The following is a 22,457-nucleotide window of genomic DNA, read 5'->3' on the forward strand; positions in this document are numbered from 1 at the left end:
AACCGTATTGTGATTACAATTAAAGTGCCCAGTCTTAGAAGACCTGACCTGGTGCTGGGAGAATGGGGGAAGGCCTTAAAAATGTCACTTTGTAACTCAAGATGATTCTGAAGGATGAGTGAGAATTAACTAGATGGACAGAGGGCTTCGGTGACATACTGACTTTGTTCCTCTTTGCCCCTTTCTTTTCTTCTTGCTTAATATGTGTTCTCCAGGCTTTACTGGTGAGTTCATTTTTCTGTATGTCACTAGTCCCTTGGCATTATTCAAACACTTCTGTCTGAATACTTCTCAGACCTCTATTCTTTATTTCTCCTCTGCACGTGAATCCTTGTTTTTTCCCAGTTACTTTATGCATACCTCTACCTGGTTGTTCTAGTTGAAACTAAACTCCTTCCTTACCAAACTTGTTTCCCTGGTGTTCCTTATTTCTGTTGACGTCATACCAAATCCAGACCTTTCCCCATTCTGTCACATCGTATCTGTAGCTAGTGTCTACTGCTTCTGCTTTTCACGGTATTGTCCCTCTTTATTCCTGCTCACTTAGGTACAGCTCTTGATACATGGTGGTATGAAGGTTATAATAGACTCATAAAATGAATTGGGCACCTTTCCTTTTCCTCTTTTCAGGAGTGGTTTAGACTGGAAGGATCTTTCTTGCGAGTTCTGCAGACCTCACCTATAACACCATTCAGGCTTAGATTTTCTTTTCTTTTTTCTTCTTTCTTCTTTCTTTCTTTCTTTCTTTCTTTCTTTCTTTCTTTCTTTCTTTTCTGTAGAGGACTCAATATCATTTCAGTTTATTTAATAACTGTTGGTCTGTTTAGGTTTTCTATTTCTTGTGTGAACTTTAGTGTTTAATACTTTCTCCAGAAATTTATTTGTTGAGTTTTCAAATCTACTGTTATTTGGTTTTAACACAATTCTTTTTCTTAAAAGAAAAAAATTTTTTTTAATGTTTATTCATTTTACAGAGACAGAGAACCAGTAGGGGAGGGGGCAGAGAGAGAGGGACACACACACTCTGAAGCAGGCTCCGGGCTCTGAGCTGTCAGCATAGAGCCTGATGCGGTGCTTGAACTCATGAACCACGAGATCAAGACCTGAGCCAAGTCGGATGCTTAACTGACTGAGCCACACAGGGGCCCCTAAATTTCTTTGATTGAATATATATTTGTATGCAGTGCTACAGATTGTGTATATATTAGTATAGTTGATAATTTTCTTTTTTCCTTTTTTTTTTTCTTGCCTACTGAATCATGTTCTCATCCCACTTGGGCTAATGCTGTGCTCGTCTTCACTTCCACTGTTACATGGGTTAAATTATGCAGTTCTTCTGAAGTTAATCTTGAAGCCCAGTTTGTGTCACTTCTCTACTCACAAGTTTCCAGTGTCTTCTGTGAAATGAAGTCATTTCATGAGGATTTACCCAGATTTCCCTCATTCTCATTTCCCATTATTTTTGTTTCCTGCACATGCGCTTTGTCCCTTTTCTGAAATCTTTCCCATTTTCTTCTGAGTGGAATCCCTTCTGAAGGAAGGGATATTTTTTTTTAATTAAAAAAAAAATTTTTTTTAGTGTTTGTTTATTTTGAGAGAGAGAGAGAGACAGAGTGCGAGCAGGGGAAGGGCGGGAAGACACAGAATCCAAAACAGGCTCCAGGCTCTGAGCTGTCAGCACAGAGCCTGACACTGGGCTCGAACCCATGGACTGCAAGATCATGACCTGAGTGCAAGTAGGAAATTTAACTGACTGAGCCACCCAGATGCTCCTGAAGGAAGGGATTTTTTAAAGGCAAAATTTTTATCTAATATTTTCTTCCTGCACTTACTGGTTTGTCTTTTTCTTTTTAAAAATTTATTTATTTATTATGAGGGGGGAGGGGCAGACCGAGAGAGAGAGAGAGAGAGAGAGAGAGAGAGAGAGAGAGAGAAAGAAAGAAAGAAAGAAAGAAAGAAAGGAAGGAAGAAAGAATATGATTTGCAAGCAGGCCCCGCACTCACCACGTGGGGCTCCATGCAGGGTTCGAACCCACGACCATAAGATCATGACCTGAGCCCAAATCGAGAGTCAGATGCTTAACTGACTGAGGCACCCAGGCACCCCTATTGATTTGTCTTTAAAAAAATTCAACTTTTATTGGGGTGCTCAGTCAGTGGAGCATGTGGCTCTTGATCTAGGGCTTGTGAGGTCAAGCCTCATGTTGGATGTAGAGATTATTCAAAAATAAAATCTCTAAAAAAAAAAATCAACTTTATCGAAGTGTCATTTATATACAGTGATATGCACGTGTTAAGTATGCAGTTCCGTGAGTCATTTGGTCTTTTATAGCGATTTGTATACAAATACTGGTTCAGCTACTAAACTGCAGACTGGGTGTGTAACTGACTTTGTTGCATATAAAATGGATAATTGGAGGAGAAAGACCTTCTCATTTTTGGATTTTGGGAGCAGAGAGCCATGGAGAGAAAGGAAAATGGGTTTCCTCTTAGGCTAAAGTTTAAACCAGAAAGTCTTTCCTTCTTCCCTCTTCCACCTTTTGTTAAGTGTTTATGCTTTTTTTTTTTAATTTTTTTTTTTTCAACATTTATTTATTTTTGGGACAGAGAGAGAGCATGAACGGGGGAGGGGCAGAGAGAGGGAGACACAGAATCGGAAACAGGCTCCAGGCTCCGAGCCATCAGGCCAGAGCCTGACGCGGGGCTCGAACTCACGGACCGCGAGATCGTGACCTGGCTGAAGTCGGACGCTTAACCGACTGCGCCACCCAGGCGCCCCAGTGTTTATGCTTTTAAAATGCTTTTTAAATATCTTAGGTCCAAATGACCAGGTCAGTCCAACTCTTTAATGCTTACAAGATTAAATGCTGAGTTGTATGGAGTTAGATCTTACAAGGTACACCATACTTTTTTGAGCCGTTCATAAAGAAAATATGCTTCTAGTTAATTTTAAGAAGCCATTGATTGTAAGGTCTAATTTCAGAGATACTGAAATATGAAAAATATATGTGCCATAGAATTGAATATGGTTTTTCTCCGTTAACCAAAGCTACCATTCCTTTAGTTTAGATATTGGAAAGAAGAATTTAAGCCAGACTTATGTGGGAGACACTTATTAGTTGTGCTGTTTACTATGAAAAGTTTTCTTTAAAAGGAGGGTGTTTGTTAAACCTTTTTAATGAGTAAAGCATTTCAGGCGGTATAGAGAAATATTTATTTTTGGATGGGGTCTCCCACAACTCGATATGCCAGTCTGATTGTGAGGCGCTTTGATAGTTTTTATAGTTAATATTTTAAAGGCTGTCAGTTTTTAAAAAATAGAAACAAAATGATATGTCTGGAGAGCCCCAGTAGTGTTGTGGTTTTTGAAAACAGCACTAGGTTAGAGTAGGGCTTTAGATCAGATGATGGTGGGCCCAGTGGATTCCCAAGCCAAGTTCATACAGACCTTGACTAGTTAAGGACATTATTTTTGAGTATCTTTTATTAAAAAACAGGTGAATATGAGCTACTCCGATGCCATGGATGTTCTTTTTTTATACTTCTGTGTTTCTGATGAACTTTTTTTTATGGTGTACATTTGTTATACCACTAATAACGTGCAACAGTGGAGCTTGGCTATTGCTCTAGTCATATGTAATTGGCTACTACTGATTTAAGGAGGATGCAGGTATGTCAGTAGTAGGGATAAAATAATCAGATTTGCAGTTTGGGGAGAGGAGTTAGTGGGGAATCATTTTGAAGGAAGGAAGACACAGGACACTGAAACTTGTAGGGGACACTGAAACCTGTTCCATCTTGGCCCAGACTAGGATGGTGGCAGATAATTAGGGTCTAGAATGGACAGGACTTGGTAGTTAGCTATGGATGAGAGAAGGAATGGGATTGGCATGAATGACTGGCGGGTTTCTAGCTCGGAAACCTGATAGGGTAAATGTGTGTTGGTCGAGATGAAAAGTGAGACCAGGTTTGTGGAGGACAGTAGTTTGGTTTTGATAATACAGAGTTCTGAAATACCAAGTAGAGATTTCCACTTAGCATTGCATGTATGGGGCTGGAATTTGATAGAGGTTTGGACTGCAGGTATATCTTTGGGAGCGATTGCCATGTAGGTTGTAAATTCTATCAGTGGAAATTGGGTGGCTTTCTCAAGTGACTTTTGCTTAAAAGTGACAAATTCAACTCTTAGCTTAAAGGTGAAAAGGGGTCATTACCCCCTCTCCCCCCTTCATGTTTTTAAAAAGACTGCAAATACTCATGTTTGGATAGAAGTGCTCAGATGATGTAATCAAGGGTCTGTCTGCTCTCCACTCTTTGGGCTTGATTTTCAGACAGATACTTTTCATTTGGCAGAGGATGGACAGTGTCAACTCCAGGCTTATGTAGCCCATATGGGTTCAAGATGTAAAAAGGGCACCTCTTTCCCAGGTGCATATATTCTGTCCCAAGGAGAGATTCTTACTGGGACCATCTGGAGTCTGGGGTGCCGACACCCGCCAGGCCTAGCTTACATGCCCCGGAGCAGTCAGCCAGTTAAACACTGGCACTCATAGCCTTCCTAGAACCATGAGAGATGGGAAAGTGGTTGTTCCCCCAAAGAAAGGATGGCTTTGGGCAGTGAACAACACAGATCCACTGTCTTTTGGTTGTTAATGTTTTTTAAGATTTTTTTTTTTTTTTTGAGTATCTGAAGAAAAATATACAAACGTAGCAATTTTGTGTATAATTTCATGGTTATGTTATGGATTTCATATCAGGAACTCTTGCTATACACAGTAAAGAGCCTAGAACAGCCCTGAGAAACACCAGTTTAAGACCTAAATAGAGAAGATAGACGTTAAATAATTTCAGAAATAATTGTCTACTTGTATTTATTTTGAGATCTACAGAAGGGAAGTACAGGAGCTCATAAGTGTGTAATAAGGGAATGGGTCTATTTAGGGTACAGGTTCTTGGGAAGGCTTTCCTGAGAAAATGGTCTGTAGAGTGACACTGTAGATCAGGAAGAAGAGGGAGGATGTTTCTGGAAGTATTCAGTAGTTTTTGAAGCAAACACTTTTCTGCTTTTTAAAAGTTACGAAAGGAGGGGCACCTAGGTGGCTCAGTTGGTTAGGCATCCGACTTTGGATCGGGTCATGATCTCATGGTTTGTGACTTTGAGACCCGCATTGGGTTCTCTGCCGTCAGCATAGAGCCTGCTTCAGATCCTCTGTCCCCCCAACCCTCCCCCACCGACACCTCTCTCCCTCTTGTGCTCTCTTTCTCAAAAATAAATATTTTTTTAAAAAGTATTTATTAAAAAAAAGTTCTGAAAGGAATGCATCTAATGTGAATAACTTGAGAAATAATGAAAAATTATAAAGCAGCAGTAGAACACTTAAGTTTTGGCTTCTGAGTTTTTCTTTTTTTAGATTGTTTTAATGTTTATTTACTTTTGAGATAGAGATAGAGTGTGAGCAGGGGAGGGGCAGAGAGAAGAGAGGGAGACAGAGAATCCAAAGCAGGCTCCCGGCTCTGAGCTGTCAGCACAGAGCCCGGCGCAGGGCTCGAACTCATGAACTGTGAGATCATGACCTGAGCTGAAGTCAGACGCTCAACTGACCAAGCCACGCAGGAACCCCTGAGTTTTTATAAATTAAAATCTAGTACTGGTTTTACCACTAAGTTAGCTGTGCAGTTTTGAATACTACACTAAACCTGTCTGGATCTCTGTTTCCTTATCTTAAAAACTGAAGGGGACTTGGCAAAAAGAAAAAAGAAAATTCCATGGCTTTAATGCAGAGCAGTTAGTTGCTGAAATTGCAGGTCATGTAATGCTTTTGGTCATGATGACATCACTGGGTTTCTGACTCTTGGCTGCAGAGTCCCTCTTCCTGCCTTGGCAGTCATTGTAAGTAACGAATGGAATGGCCTGTGGCCAGTGGTGTTCTTTCATGCCCTGCTTTCTTATCTCATTTCTTGAGCATTAAATTTTTTTTTTTCTTTAGCCTTTAGGTAGATTATCTGAAATGTTAGAGGCTCTCAGTTTTGAAGTTGAGAAATCTGGAGGAAACTTGCATGGTTGTGATACTGTTTTCTGTAAGGTAAAATTCGTGGGTAGTTTTCCTACTAGCAGTTACAATTTTTTGTGATGTAGTCCATCAGTTTAACATCTTGAGTGTCTGAATTTTGCATTTAATTAAGAATAATTTAGATTTCTAACTAAAGGGAGCTGTTGATAGGGAGTGTTAAAGTAAAAGCCATTAAACTTTGGTAAAGTTCTTACCAACGTATTTTTCAAAAAATTGTTTAAAGGTACCATGAAATAGGGGCGCCTGGGTGGCTCAGTCGGTTAAGCGTCCGACTTCGACTCAGGTCATGATCTCACGGTTCGTGAGTTCGAGCCCCGCATTGGGCTCTGGGCTGATGGCTCGGAGCCTGGAGCCTGCTTCCGATTCTGTGTCCCTCTCTCTCTCTGACCCTCCCCCGTTCATGCTCTGTCTCTCTCTGTCTCAAAAATAAATAAACGTTAAAAAAAATAAAAAATAAAAAAATAAAGGTACCATGAAATAAAAATATTTCAACAGTAGCTATTCAGAAGCATCTTAAATCAACAAAATGTAGTCACTTGATGACAGGTACTGTTTTATGTCTCCATTTTAGTAATCTTTCACAGAATAAAAATGTTGGGGAAAAAAACTGCATGTTGAATTTATGTATGATCTGAGTAAAGAAAAAGAAGTTAATCTTCCTGAAATAGTGCCTTAGTCATCATTCCTACTCGATAAATATTTTCCACTGGTTTCTTATTTGCTTACAATATAAAATTCACATTCTCTCAGACTGGCCTCTTGCTCTGGCCTAGTCTGCCTTTTTGCCTTATTCACTTCATACTACTATTTTATTAGCTTAAGTCACTGAAATATCCAGTTCTGAGTTTCCGTTCAGAATCCTTAGACTTCTGCTGTCCACTCCAGTAGCCAGTACCGCACGTGGCTGTTGAACATTTGAGATGCGGCTGGTCAGAATTGCGTGCCACATTTTGAAGATAGTACAAAAAAAGGAATGTAAAGTATCTCATTATGCTTTTAAAATACTGATTGCATATTGAAATGATACTGTTTTGAATATGTTGGGTTAAGTAATAGTAAAATTAACTTTCAAAGAAAAATGATCAGATTTTCTCTTTTGAAATATGGCTAGAAAAAACTTAAAATTATACATTAAATTGTACGGTGTTGCCTTCGACTTTCCTTCCCCCTATGCTTATCGAAGTGCTTCAAGGGGTGCCTGGGTGGCGCAGTCGGTTAAGCGTCCGACTTCAGCCAGGTCACGATCTCGCGGTCCGTGAGTTCGAGCCCCGCGTCAGGCTCTGGGCTGATGGCTCAGAGCCTGGAGCCTGTTTCCGATTCTGTGTCTCCCTCTCTCTCTGCCCCTCCCCCGTTCATGCTCTGTCTCTCTCTGTCCCAAAAATAAATAAACGTTGAAAAAAAAAATTAAAAAAAAAAAAAAGTGCTTCAAAATCTTACTTCTTCTGTGAAGCCTTCCTCAGTGGTCCACACTTAAAAGAGCTCTTCTGTGTCATTATTTAAAAAAATTTTTTTTAATGTTTATTTATTTTTGAGAGAGAGACAGAGACAGAGTGTGAGCAGGGGTGGGGCAGAGACAGAGGGAGACACAGAATTGGAAGCAGGCTCCAGGCTCTGAGCTGTCAACACAGAGCCCAATGCGCGGCTCGAACTCATGAACTGTGAGATCATGACCTGAGCCGAAGTCAGTCGCCTAACCAACTGAGCCACTCAGGCGCCCCTCTTTCATTGATTTCTACTTTTTTTTTTTTTTTTGAAAAATTTTTAAATGTTTATTTTTGAGAGAGAGAGAGAGAAGGAGGGGCAGAGAGAAAGGGAGACACAGAATCTGAAGCAGGCTCTAGGCTCTGAGCTGTCAGCACAGAGCCCACAGGGGGCTCGAACTCACGAGCTATGCGATCGTGACCTGAGCCAAAGTTGGACACTCAACCGACTGAGCCACCCAGGCACCCCTTCTGTGTCACTATTTGAAGGCAGTATTTTGGTGTTTCTTGTACCATCTATTAACATATTAGATTTCTTTACTACAAGCCTTCTCAGCTTTTAGTCTTGTAAAACCCCAATATAGTTTCCCTAACTGTATTGCCATAGCACCTTCCTTTGTTTCTTCTGTTTACAGAAGTTACACGTATTTGGTTGAAACTTCAGGCATAAAGTGAGTCTTCTGTAATCCTGCCCCCACGTCCCCCCTGGATTACAGTGTTAAGAGTATAGAGGTAAATGTAATCTTTCTTTTCCACTGTCTTCATTTCTTTTTCTTTTTCTCTCCCCATTTCCAAAAAATGAGGTGATACTATGCATCCTTTTCTTTAACTCTGTCTTCACTGAATATAGAGTACTCTTTTTATGTCATTAGGTGTGGATTTACTCATTCTTTTTAGTAGCCATGTAATATTCCCTTTTATGAATATACCGTCATTTTATTTACCAGCCCCCTATTGATGACTAGATTGTTTCCAATTTGTTGCAAGGTATTTTTCTTGTTTCTTTTTCTTTTTCCTTTTTTTTGCATTGTAAACAGTGCTGTGGTGCTTGTACATATCCTCTGAGACTATTTTTATTTTATAGGATGAATTCTTAGACGTGTTTACTGTATGTAAGAGAAGCCATGTATAATGCCTATAGTGCCAAACTGCTCTGCACAATCTTTGTAACAATTCACATTTCAGCCAACAGTGTTTGAGAGTATTTCCCCTAACCCCTCACCAACACATCATAGTATCAGTCTATTTTAATCTTTGCCAGGCTGCCAGCTGAAAAAACAGTATTGTAGTTTTAATTTGTATTTCTTTGATTGACTAAGGTTGAGGAGAATTTTATAGTTTGTTGGTTCTTTGCATTTATCTCTCCTTTGTTTTTCTAATCTTTTTTTCTTACTCATTTTGCAGAGACTCTTTTTTGGGGTATGGATATTAACTCTTGGTATAATGCATTTTTTTTTGTCATTTGTTTTTTATTTTTGTTCATAATATATAAAAATTCTTTTGCTGTTGTAAGAGTGTTTAGAAACAAAAAAAATAAAAAGTTTAAGTTGTTTCATACTCTCAATTTATTTTATAAGCTCCTTGGTGAGTGAATTTTGTCTTAAAATATTTTGTTTTGCCATCGGTACTAATTCAGTGCCTTGTACACAGTAAGCGTTCAGATATTTGTCTATGTTGGTGGTGAAGGGGTACAGAATACATCACTGTGGCATAAAAATTATTTTGCCCTGAAGGTATTTGAGAATAGGCTTTTCTGGGGAACTTCCTGATCTGCCTAAAAACAGACTCGCAGAGAAAACTCAGTTATCACAAAGCTGCTCCCCAGAGTTTTGAAACCAGGGAAGATTGACTTTTATCACTAGAGAGCAGAGAAAAAGTGGCACCACATCTAAACTGACATTGTCACACATCATATCATATATTCATTTTCCTAGGGGCCCATGTATCTTTCTTAAAAGTCATTTGTTTCCTGTAAGTGTACTCCTCCCCTCTCCCCATATTAACACAGGAGCCCCAAATTCTAACTGCCTCTTTTAGTCACACTTGTATGTAAATGGTGGTGAATGAATAAAAATCTGTCTTTTTTTTGTTTTGTTTTGTTTTGTTTTTGCTAATCCGACTTCTGTCAGTGTAATTTGCAGGCCCCCAAATTTAGAACCTAAGAGGGTAGAAGAAAAATTTTTCTTCTTTTACTTCTACGTGTAAAAGTTTTTCCTCCTTAGCAATGGCAGGTTGTTTCTGACTGCTGGGGCAAGGGATAATAAGCAAGTGAAGTTTCACTGTCTAAAAACAAAGTTAAGTATTTTAAATATAAAGAGCATAAGTCAAATTTCTTTAAGCTACAGTTTTCAAAATGTATTCTTCAAAACTAAAAATTTGTTAAATAAGGTAGAATGTACAATTAGAGAGACATCCCCCTCTTCCTGAATATATTCCTACAATTATAATGCTATTTCTTAATCAAGTGGCATGATTAATTGTGTTGACTAAGCCTTTGTTCTTTCTAAAGTTATTCACTGTTTCCTGTTCTTTCTTAGCATCTTATCAATTTGCGTAGAAGATGGTTTGTGACAGGTTCCACTGGTCACAATCAGAAGAAACAACAAAAAAGGTCATTCAGTTAAGATTAAGTAAGTAAAATATACAAAGAAGCCTCTAATTTCTTAAACCGGTAAAGGGCTCTTGAGATGATTACAGTGACTTCCCGTTTACCTGTATTCCAGATAACTTGAAATGTTTATTAAACCTTGAATTATTGACATGTTATCTAGCTTCACATTTATTGTGTTCCATACCTTACTACTCTGTTTACTAGGTTCGTGATCTTGCACCCAAGTGGTTAATCTAAGCTTTATTTCCTTGTATGTCAAATGAGGGTAATAATTGTTTTCTCACAGAGTTACTGCGAAGACTGAGTGAGTGAGTGCAGTGAAGCACTAAACACTATTTTTGCCACATAGTAATGCTTAGTAAGTGTAAGCGAAGATGAATTATTTGTGTGGGGGAAGATGAGGTCAGTTCTGTCTTCAAAAGCAATTTGAATGGCTGTATATATAGGGTCCTTGAAGATGATATCTAATCCTGATACCTTCTGAAAGTGTTATTTTGTTAGCATTATTAACACTTGAATTTGCAAAGTACTTTTGTGTACTGGCAGTACTGGTAAGTTGATACTGGGAAGTTTTGTGGCTTTTCCGGTTGTATATGTTAAGAATCTGAGGCTAATGAGGGTTAATTGCCCCACCAAGGTCAGAGAGGTAAGAGTAAGAAGTAAGTAGAATCAGACTTTCCTAGTTAGCTCGGAACGGGGACTAGGACCTTAGGGTTAAGGATAAGTCAGTGATTCTACAGTCTAAAGAAAGCCCAAGCATTTAGTGGCCTGAATCCTTTCTAGAGCTTATTAGGGTGTGACAGAAACCTGTCAGAGAATGGAGGGGAGGGAAATTGTGCACAGCAGTCACCTCGGTGGCTAGTTTGCCTAGGTGGGGAGCATTGTACACTTTTTGCTCCGTTCCTCTTCCCTTGGGGTGGCCTTTCCTTATAAGCTTAGTGCGGGGAGGTCTAAGAGAGCCACTCGTGAGGTTAGGGAGTGCTAGCAAAAAGTAGAGCAGCACATCTCATTTCCTAGCCGGTAGTCATGATGCAGCTGATTGGTTGATCTGTGCCTCCTTGAGCAAAGGGTAAAAAAAAGTGCAGAGAAATCTCCTTGTGGACTGAGGGTAGCAGAACACCCTGTACTCGTTTCGAATTTCTGTTCACGTGGGTAAAGCAGAAGGTAACTAGGCTTTAGGCATCTTGACAGGGCTGGCTCTCCTGGAGAGGGGAGCAAAAGTAGGAGAGGTTGAGCTGAAGCAGGTCTTTGGGAAGGGAAATGTGCAGTTGGGTTTGAGCCCCTCACCTCTCGGTCACCAGAGTGCTCCAGCCTGTCCCCAGAGGAGAAGCCATCATTTGGCTGCCTGTATCATGGTCTGTATTAGCGAGGTGGTGGCAGCCACCCCAGAGGACTGCAGGAGTGCTCAGATGTTGAGACGTTTATTCTGTTCTCCCTCATCCCCCACTCCTCCCAAAACAGGTCAGACCACACCCCTTCCCCAGTTGAACTTTTCATGGACCATGGACCCAGCCTGGGTTTGGAAGGGAAAGAGATGATTGCAAGATTGAAGATTAAAGTTTTAGGGGCGCGTGGGTGGCTCAGTTGGTTAAGCATCTGACTTCGGCTCATGTCATGATCTCACGGTCCGTGAGTTCGAGCCCCGCGTCGGGTCCGTGAGTTCGAGCCCCGCGTCGGGTTCTGTGCTGACAGCTCAGAGCCTGGAGCCTGCTTTGTATTCTGTGTTTCTTCCTCTCTCTGCCCCTCCTGTGCTTATGCTCTGTCTTTCTCTGTCTCTAATAATAAATAAATGTTAAAAAAATTTTTTTTGAAGATTAAAGTTTTAAACAGCAGTCAACTGGACTGGACATTTTTATAACTGAAAACTACTGGAAAGGTGTAGGAATTGTTCCAGATGTCATTAAGGGGAGGTGGTGTGTGAAAGGGAAATTGGACCAACCATAGTTGGAGGTGGAAGCTGGAGAAGAATAAAACCTTTTCTCATGTTTGTACCAATTTCAGATCCCTTATTAAAGTCATAGAAGTATCAGCTTAAGTTCCTGCTAAAGCCCCTCTGACACCAGCCCCCATTCTTTTTTCTGTACAAAGCTTTTAGAGTTGTACATGATCCTTTGATCATCTTAATGGTTCTGTTTCCAAGTGCATTCCAGTTCTGCGCAATATAATTTTAACATTAAACATATTTTATTTAATTCTAACTAGTGCATTTCAAATTTATAAACTGTATATGTTAACCTTAATTGCAACATTAAGTAAAATATGGTATTCCTTAGTTTTTATGGAGTTGTAAGAGTTTATCAAGCCTCAGAAATGTTAAAGTAAAAAGTACTCAGTAAAAAGCATTAGTGTAATATATTTTACTCAGTATAGGAGATTTTGAATTCATGAAGTTTTAAATTAACTTTCAGCTGTTCATGTTGAAAAGGTGAGTAGGTTTTAGTTTAAATGCTGTAGAGCAATAAAATAAAGAGGGACTAGATAATACCTATTTTCCTTACATTCGCCTAGCCCTATTTTAAGTGCTGTTCTATGATAGGTACGGTTATGAGAGGAGAATGAGGCCACAGAGGTGGAATAACTTGTCAAGGGTTGTGCAGCTAGTAAGTGGCAAAGCTAAGGAATCAAACCCAGGTAGTCTGACTGCAGAGACTGTGTTCTTAACCACAGAATTATGTTCATTTTCAAAGGGAGTAGGACAATTTTAAGATGAGGATGTGTACTCTACACACGCACATGTTTTACTTGATTTTCACCTGCTGCTTCTAGTGCCTGTTCACATACAGTAGATGGATTTGCCTGTTTGCTGGTGTGTTAACTGAGGTACCTGGTAAAACGTTCTCTCCTCTCATGGTCTAAATATACGTATTTGATGGGTTATACTTGACTTTTGACAATTAACACCTACTTCTCTCTTTTTTTTAAATTTTATTTTATTTTTAATGTTTTTATTTATTTTTGAGACAGAGAGAGACAGAGCATGAACAGGGGAGGGGCAGAGAGAGAGGGAGACACAGAATCTGAAGCGGGTTCTAGGCTCTGAGCTGTCAGCACAGAGCCTGATGCGGGGCTCGAACTCACAGACTGAGATCATGACCTGAGCTGAAGTTGGACGCTTAACCAACTGAGCCACCCAGGGGCCCCCCTACTTCTCTTTTTAATACTAAAATTTGTCAGAAACTTTTCATAGGTATTTTTAAATTAATTAATTAATTAATTAAATTTTTTTGCTTCCCTCATGTTTTGCATCGTGGAGAAAACAGTATTCAAAGTCCAATGGAGCAGTTGCTTTTACAGCATTTATCCAGAATGCTTCCCATAAACAGTTTTTAAAAATTAGTGCTGTATCATATATCTCATTTCTGAGATACAGACACGTATAATTGTTAGCGATCACACAGCTAGGCCTTTTTTCACTGCTTTACCTTGACTATTACTCGTAAAGTAGCTGAAACTGGGCAGAGTTTTGCTTAACATAATCATGTTATTTATATTGTTTCTTAGAATACATTGAAAATCTGCCCTGTGAGAGAACAGGAAGGAAAAAAGATAAAAAATAACTGCCACATCAGTTGAAAATAGAAAATGAGTAAGTCCATCTGTGGGGCCGTTTTGGGAGTCAGATAGGCTGAGGAATGAAACCTGATTTTTACCCATTAATGATGCCGATATTGTCCTCTGGAATATTATTAATTTGCTTGTGTTCCACAGAAATTATTAAAACACAATTTGTTAGACGTGTAGACATTTAAACATAATCTCTTTCCTTGCAAGTTTTTGTTCAAAAGTCTTTTTGCATCTTGATTACAAAAGTAATGCTCACTGAACAAATTTAAAAGTTAGAGAAGCTCTGAGGAAAAAAAGTAAAAATCCCTCATATTCATATTATGCAAGAACACTAGTAAACCTTTTGGTATATGCAGTATCAGTTAAAACAAAAACTTTATTGCTTAACGATTCTCCCATAACTTAAAGAGTTTGAGGAAATCAGGTGAGTAAAACTGGAAATCTCTGCTTGTGTGAAAGCCGAGTGTCCGAACCTGAAATAGAAGAAACAAGGTGGCATGGAGTAGGGCTCTTGAGATAGAAAGTTCTGGGGTGCCTGGGTGGCTCAGTTGGTTGAGCGTCTGACTCTTGGTTTTGGCGCAGGTTTGGAAATTTGGCTGTCTTGTTTTAGTTACCTGATTATCTTTTTGTCTGTATATTCTCCCTTTCTTTTTCAGCTTTGCAACTTTTAAGCTTTAAAACAAAGTTAAGATGTTTCAAATTTGATGTGTTTTTCTGTAATAATGGACTAAAATAGAATAAGATTTGGGGAGGTAGAACCCAAACTCAGGGAGGTCAGAAACCATATGGAAATAGAACATCCAAAACCTCTAGCAGAATGAAACTAGAAAGAATGGAATCTGAACACTGAAATTATACATCTGCTAGGCAGCTGTGCATTCTTTATTCATAGGTTCCGTGCAGAAATAGCAAAGGAAACTTTGAAAGGAAAACCTATCCTCAATGGATTGAGCATGTATTCTTATCACTAATTGTGATGTGTACATTTTTTGTTATGTAATGTATATTTAATTCATCTTTAAATGAATTATTCCTCTTTTTTATGAGTTATAAAAATTCTTTTCTGGAAATAACATCACTTTTTGGGGTTAAATTTAGAGTTCCTATTTGTATCTTCAGCACCGAATCAACATTTTATTAAATTACAGATCAGGGTATTTTCAGTGATACTGAGAGAGTGTAATGCTTTTGTAAATTTGTCATTGTTTTCCTTTTTGTCAGTGTTCAAGGATATGTGGCACTTTAATGTTCTGCCTTTCAAAAACCAACTCTTCTGAATTTGTTTAAACAAAATATTTGTGTTTTCAAAGTTAGGCACTTTAAATTAGCAGCTGAAATTTACAAGGGGAAAGACATGAAAAAGCTTTTATTTAGTCCTAGGATGCTTTGTAATTATTAACATTTGTATATTACATAGTTTACAGAGCACTTTTATATCCATTATCTCCTGTGATTTTCATGGTCTTGCTAACGTTGTCTCTTTTCACTTGAGAATTAACACAGAACATTGTCAGTTCAGGTAGGGACTGTAGTAAGCTCTTGTGTTCTTCATTCTAAGGGTGATACACAGTATTTAGAAGTCGTGGGATAGGAGAACAAAGAGCATAAGACTTGTCAACATCTCATAATAACTGTGGATCTTATTTCATATAATTCTTTTTAGTTTCTTTTCCTGTTCTTATTTTTTACATAGTTTGCCCTGATACTGAGGATGCAATAGTTATTATGTACTTTCAAATTCACATAGTTAAGTACTTCTGATAAAAAATTGTTCTTAACTATTTTTGCGGGCTCTGTTGCAGTAGAATTTTTCTCTACTTGAGGGAAAACATTTTATCATAGGATCATTATCTTTGTGTGTATCTATAACATATATAAAATATATATACAAAGATATGTATCCATGCTCTTAACCACTCTATATGCATATATATATTAAAGCCCATATTATATACGTGTGTTTATATTGTGTGTGTGTGTGTGTGTATGTGTATGTGTGTATATAATTTAATATTATATAATTAGTGGTTAACAGCATGGACTCCATTTGGGTTTAAATCCCAACTCTTCTTGGGTTTAAATCCCAGATCTGCTTCTTCCTAGCTGTGCAACCAGCAATTTTGGCAGATTGATTTGACAAATATCTCTGTGTCGGTTTCCTCATCTGTAAATTGGTAATAATGCTCCTTACCTCATGGAGTGGTTTTAGGTTTGTGTGTGTGTGTATATATATATATATATATATATATATATATTACCTATACGTATGTTTTATATTTTAGAACCATACCTGACCCATAGTAAGCAGTGTATAAGTTACCTAAAATTTTAGATCAGGGCCCATAATCAATCACTGACTACTGATTGAACTAGCAGACAGAAAATTAGTAAAGAGATTGAAAGCCAGAGAACACTAAAAAAATGTAATATAGAACACAACACCCAGTGAAGATAGAATATGATCCATTTGTTGGTCTTAAAGCAAGCCTCAACAGATATCAAAAGATTGAAATCATTCACAGTGTTCTCTGACCGTAGTGGAATTAAGTTAGAAATCAATTACAAAAGATAGTGAGAAAATCTTTGAAATTAAGCAGTGCACTTCTAATTCTAAACCCATGAGTTAAATAAAAAGTTATAGAGGAATTAGAAAGCAATAGGATTCAATCATAATAAAAATAGACTCATAGCAAAATTTGGGATACACTTGATTCTATACTTAGAGGAAATGTTACAGCTTAAAAAATATGTATTAGAAAAGTAGAAAGGCTAAAGATCAATGATTTAAGTGTCCATCTCAAGAAATGAAAATGGTTGGCAATTCCTCTTATTTTTGATTGGATTGAGGGAAAATTTTAGTTTTAAATTTTACATCAGATTCCTTTTTTTTTTTAAATTTAAAAAAATTTTTTTATTCTTGAGAGAGAGAGAGAGAGAGAGAGCGAGCATGAACAGGGGAGGGGCAGATCGAGAGAGGGACACAGAATCTGAAACAGGCTCCAGGCTCTGAGCTATCAGCACAGAGTCCGATGTGGGAGACCGAACTCACAAGCCGTGAGATTATAACCTGAGCTGAAGTCAGACGTTTAACTGACTGAGCCACCCAGGCGCCCCTCCTTTTTTTTTTTTTTTTTTTTTTTTGTAAAGAAGGGGGACAGATATGGTTGAAATAACTGAGCCACCAGGCGCCCCTCCTTTTTTTGGGAGGAGGGCTCTGTTGCAGTAGAATTTTTCTCTGCTTGAGGGAAAACATTTTATCATAGGATCGTTATTTTCATGTGTATCTATAACATATACCCCTAATGAAAACCTCCCATTTTCTTGGCCCTTTCATAGCACCCTTAACTTTTCTAAGGAGAACAGGCTTTCTGAAGAAACACATAAGAACTCTGAGATGATCAGTTTTAGTCTTGGTAATTATTTCTAAGTTTTTAAGACTTGGAAAGTATACTTCAATTTGGTAAGTATATAATGAGCACCTGTGATAGACCAGAAACTGTCCAGACTTGGTTATATAATAGTGAATAAAATAGCCCTGAGTTCTGCTTTCATGGAGCTTATGTTCTAGTTGGGGAGACCAGCATCAATAAAACCACAAACCTACTCAGGTATACGATTACAGTGTAATGTTGGTGCTAGGAAAGACAAGTTTAGAGGACTAGAAGAGTGGTAATAGGAGACCTAAACTTATTTATGTTGAGAATGTGGTGAGATAATGTACAAAATGATTAGGATAAAGTGGGGAAATAGACCCATGGAGATTCATAGGAAGTCTATTTTTAAAAAATGAGAGAATACATCTTTTTATTTTATTTTTATTTTTTCATTTAAAAAAATTTAAAGAATTTTTAATGTTCATTTATTTTTGAGAGAGAGCAAGAGAGCGCGAGGGGAGGGGGAATGGGGAGGGGGAGTGAGCATGGGAGAGGGGCAGAGGGGGAGGGAGACACACAATCTGAAGCAGGCTCCAAGCTGTCAGCACAGAGCCCAATGTGGGGCTTGAACTCCTGAACTGTGAGATCATGACCTGAGCCGAAGTTGTATGCTTACCTGACTGAGCCACTCAGGTGCCCTGAGAGAATAAATCTTAAAGTGTGTTATGTTGACTGACTTAAATTCGGCAATCCAGAGGCCTGAGTAATTATCCTTCATCCAGTACCGACTAGTTGGATAGTCCTCAGTACATGCTTTATGTCTCTGTTCTGAATGAAAGTGGTCAGGACTAGACTAGCTGATGGCTAAAGTGTGTAGTTCCAAAGTGCTAAGTCCATTGAAACTTTCATGAGCACTTTAAAGAGTATTTTTCTTATGATTATGAAAACCATATATATTATTTTTAGAAAAAATTGTAGAGACTACAGAAGAGAAAGACCCTCTCTCCCAAATTTCATTTGTACTAGAGATGTCAATTTTATTATAAATAGGGAATATATCAGAGAATTTGACTTCCCCACAGCTCTGGAAGGTATTGGTTAACAGGACTATATTAATCAGGATAGGTTAAATTATGCCTCATTAATGAACAAAGTCCTCAAATTTCATTGGCTGGACAGAGCAAAAAGTTTATTTATCGTCCCATGTTCAGCTTGAGGGAAGTAGGCAGTTGAGATAAAGCCTGTCAGGTTTTACCCTCTTGCAGCTGTACCTTTGGAACACATGGCTTTCTTGGTTGCTGTGGAAGGGAAGAAAACATTGGAGGGTCTTGTAATCAGCAATTATGTAACTTCTCCAGTCAAAACTAGTCATTTGGCTTACCTAACAGCAAGGGGATGGAGGAGTGTAGTTCTCCCCATGCTCCTGGAAGTAGAGGAGGCCTGGCTGTGGGTGAGCTTTATAAGGTCTTTACAACAATGACCTTGCTGTTCCTGGCTGTAGTTGGGTAGAGTGAGGATGGAATCCAGATCCAAGTGGGGCCAGTTGGATTGTTAGGCCTAGGAGTTTGCTTTGGGTACTGGAGACTGATGGGACTTAGCACTGGAGTGCTCAGGTCATTAGACACAGATTCAGGGGTGGGATTCAAGTAGCTGAGTGATCAGAAGTTGATCTAGAGAGAACAGTGAATCAGATGCATTGCAGAAATAAAGTATTGTGGAACTTTGGGGAGAAAGAAATAACTACTGGTATTCAGTGGGTTTACAGTTCTCAGTTCTAGATCATTAATGAAGACTGGCTGTAGTTCCTGCAGAGATTTCTTAAGAATATGTATGCTTTCTTTCCCAACATGGGGAGTCACAAAAAGTGAGCCTGTTTTGTGCTGCAAAGAAGATCAGATTTTCAGAAAGCAAAACTTAAGTAGGTTATATTTATATTTTCTGACCATAGTGCAATAGAAATTAACAGCAATAGGATGCCCCCCCATATAAAATCATACAGAACAAACAAAAACATAAATCCAAAACAAAAACATCTACCTTCTTTGGGAGCAAGGGAAGAGACATACCTTTTAAACAGCTTAAAGGGATGATCGTAACTGAAGTCACACAATTTAGACATTAATTATAGAGAGAAGCACTACATATCAATGTTGCCAATGTGAAACTTTCTGGAAAATTCATAGCAATTAAATATGAATTAATAAACAGGAAAGATTAAAGCTGAATGGACAAGATATTCAGTTTAAACTGATTAAAAACAAAATAAACCAAATGATGTAAAACAAAGCAATTAATAAATGTAAAAGTATAAGTTAATGAAAAGTAAAACTTTTTTTTTTTTTTAAGATTTGATTTTTAAGTAATGTGTACACCCACTGTGGCACTAGAGCTCATAACCCTGAGATCAAGAGTCACACTCTTCACCAACTGAGCCATCCAGGCGCCCCCAGAATAAACCCTCTCTTGACAGTAAAATCAGAGCTGGCAGACTCTTGGCAAGTCTGGTTAAGAAGAAAACAAGCTGGAGGCAGACACCACAAGCCATGGACACCTCTATAAGTGCCGAGATGAGAGCCTCAGAAGGGGACACTGTGCAGAACTTCATGCCAGTCAGCCTAGAAATTAATGAAACCGATTATTTCCTAGGAAAATATAAATTACTGAAATTTTCAGAAGGAATAGAAAAGCTTGATAGTCCAGTAGCTGATGAAGAAGTAGATGGAACTGTTCAAGATACAGCCTTTAAAAGGGCCAGATATTTTTACAGGACTTTAAAGTAATCGATGATCCCTGTGTTACACAGATTTCCAGAGGAAAGAAGAGAAATGTAATAGAGAAGATGCCCTTTGAAGCTAGCATAGCACAGGAAGAGAAAACAGTAGGCTATTTTCCTTTATCACATAGTTGTAAGATCCAAAATAAGATACTAGGAAACTGAATCTAACAGTGTGTTAAAACTATATAGGGAAAAACTCTCCCTGGGAATCAAGGATGATTTGACCTTAGGAAATCTTTCAGTGTCATTTACACTATATTAGTAAATCAAAGAAGGAAAACAGTACGATCATTTCAATTGATGACAAAAGATACCAGATAAAATTCAGTAACCATTTCTGATAGACTAGGTTTAGGAAAAGAAGGCAACTTCCTTAATTTGAGAGGGGGTAAAACTACTTAAAGAATGTAGTAAACCCAACTGGTAAAAATTTTTTTATGAAAAAAAGAATAATACTAAGCTCATTAAAAAAAAATTTTTTTTAACGTTTATTAGTTTTTGAGACAGAGAGAGACATAGCATGAACGGGGGAGGGTCAGAGAGAGAGGGAGACACAGAATCTGAAACAGGCTCCAGACTCTGAGCTGTCAGCACAGAGCCCGATGTGGGGCTTGAGCTCACGGAGTGCGAGATAATGACCTGAGCCGAAGTCGGATGCTTAACCGACTGAGCCACCCAGGTGCCCCTTTACTAAGCTCATTTTTGATGCTTCTGTTAAGCATTTAACTAGAGGCCCCAGCCAATGGAGTAAGAGAGGACAAAGGAAAAAAAAAAAACATATAAATATTTGAAAGGCAAAGTCAAAATTTCAACTCCTTGCATATGCTCTAGAAAAACCAGGAGAATCCGTTGACAAACTTGGGAACCTAATAAATGAGTTCAGTAAGATGGCAGATACCTGGTGAACTAAAAAATAACTGGGTTCCCTATACATCAGCAGTAGCTGTTCAACTTGAGAGAAGTACTATCATGTTTGCTACATTTGATAAGTGTCTATTAAGCATGGACTGCTTTGCAGTTTTCTGTCCCAGACATGTTTTGATCATGAAGAGAAAGCTCCAGGAGATGAAGCTTCCAATTTCCTACTTGTCTTAATACAGAAGTCAAATGTTCAAGGGCCTAACGCAAGGCAGATTGCTTCATGACAGCCCCACATAGCTAAAACTATTCTCTATGATGCCCATCTCCCCCTGGTATATAAAAAAAATTGTTTTTAGACAACATTTCTGTGAAATAATGCATCACTGAGTTCCCTGGAGAACCCAGAGGCCTAGCCCTTAGTGTCCTGCAAGAATAAAAAATAAAAATATACTAAGGAAAAGAAGATTTCTCTACAAAGTAAGTTTAAAAATTTTTTTTAATGTTTATTTTTGAGAGAGAGAGAGAGCAAGCATGCAAGCAGGCGAGGGGCAGAGACAGAGGAAGACACAGAATCTGAAGCAGCCTCCAGGCTCTGAGCTGTCAGCACAGAGCCCAATGTGGGGCTTGAACTCACGAACTGAGAGGTCATGACCTGAGCTGAAGTTGGATGCTTAACTGACTGGGCCACCCAGATGCCCCTTGTTTTTTTGTTTTTGTTTTTTTTAATGTAATACATACTTGCAGCAAACTGTTCAAACCATACAGAAAAGCGAGCTTTCCATTTTCCTCCTCTCTTTAAAAAAATTTTTTTAAATTTATTCATTCACTTCAAGAGAGACAGAGTGAGCGGGGGAGGGGCAGAGAGAGGAAGAGAAGGCTCCGAGCCTGATGCAGGGCTTGAATTCATGACCTGACCCAAAACCAAGAGTCAGACACTTAACCGACCAAGCCACCCAGGTGTCCCTCCCCATTCCTCCTCTCTTGCTGCTCTCTCCTGAGCTTTCTTCTCATTCTAAACCACGGCTGCCACTTTATATATCCTCCTCAAATTTTCCTTTACAAAAGTTTATTTCTGGTGTGTGTGTGTGTGTGTGTGTGTGTGTGTGTGTGTGTGTGTGTGTGTGTGTGTGTGTTTTATACCAATGGCTTCATGCATTCTGTGTCGCAGCTTGCCTTTTTCACATAATGTTTTCTACATCTCCCTCATTCTGTTTAACTTCACATTGAATTTATGGGGACATAAAGCTGTGTTTAATCTCTTTAGCAGACCCTTTTCTTCCACTGCCCTCCAATCCCTGGAGCCTTTCTGTTTGCCTCATTTCTGACCATTCTATTCACCTTCTTGCTCTCAGGCATTCTGAAGTTTTGGGGGCAGTCTGTCCCCCTTTTCAGACTAATGTTTGTAAATGTATAAAATAAAACACACTGGATTACTAACGAAACCAATTATATTGAAATGTAGCTATTAAAGTAGTTAAACTTTTTTTTAGATATAGTTAATACAGATGTTCTTTTATTAACTTATTAAATAACCCAATGGCAGGTTTTAACAACTACCCTAATTTTTTTTACAATTACCCTAATTTTTAAATAATGGTGAGGCATAAATAATACTTTAAATTATTTGCAACAATGTAATTTGATCAAAATATCATTTCTTTTTTAGTTACAAAGTTGTAGGTACTGCTAATACTACTATGGGTTTTGCCTACTCTCCTA

At 38.4% G+C, this 22,457-nt stretch overlaps 1 protein-coding gene across 2 annotated transcripts in view; it reads left to right on the forward strand.

The window, feature by feature from the left end:
- The window catches only part of BMPR1A (bone morphogenetic protein receptor type 1A), a 139,444-nt gene that overhangs the window by 2,475 nt on the left and 114,512 nt on the right, over nucleotides 1-22,457 (forward strand). Inside the window, exon 1 of one of the 2 annotated variants that reach the window (XM_086680193.1) lies at nucleotides 10,117-10,182. The exons of the other annotated variant lie outside the window; for it this stretch is intronic. The gene's annotated coding sequence lies outside the window, so the exon portion shown is untranslated. Of the gene's footprint in view, nucleotides 1-10,116; nucleotides 10,183-22,457 lie in introns of those variants that run through there. 2 annotated transcript variants of the gene reach the window in all.

This window comes from Puma concolor, chromosome D2, assembly GCF_028749965.1.
Source record: "Puma concolor isolate L17-30 chromosome D2, mPumCon1.1.hap2, whole genome shotgun sequence".
NCBI classification, from domain to species: domain Eukaryota; kingdom Metazoa; phylum Chordata; class Mammalia; order Carnivora; family Felidae; genus Puma; species Puma concolor.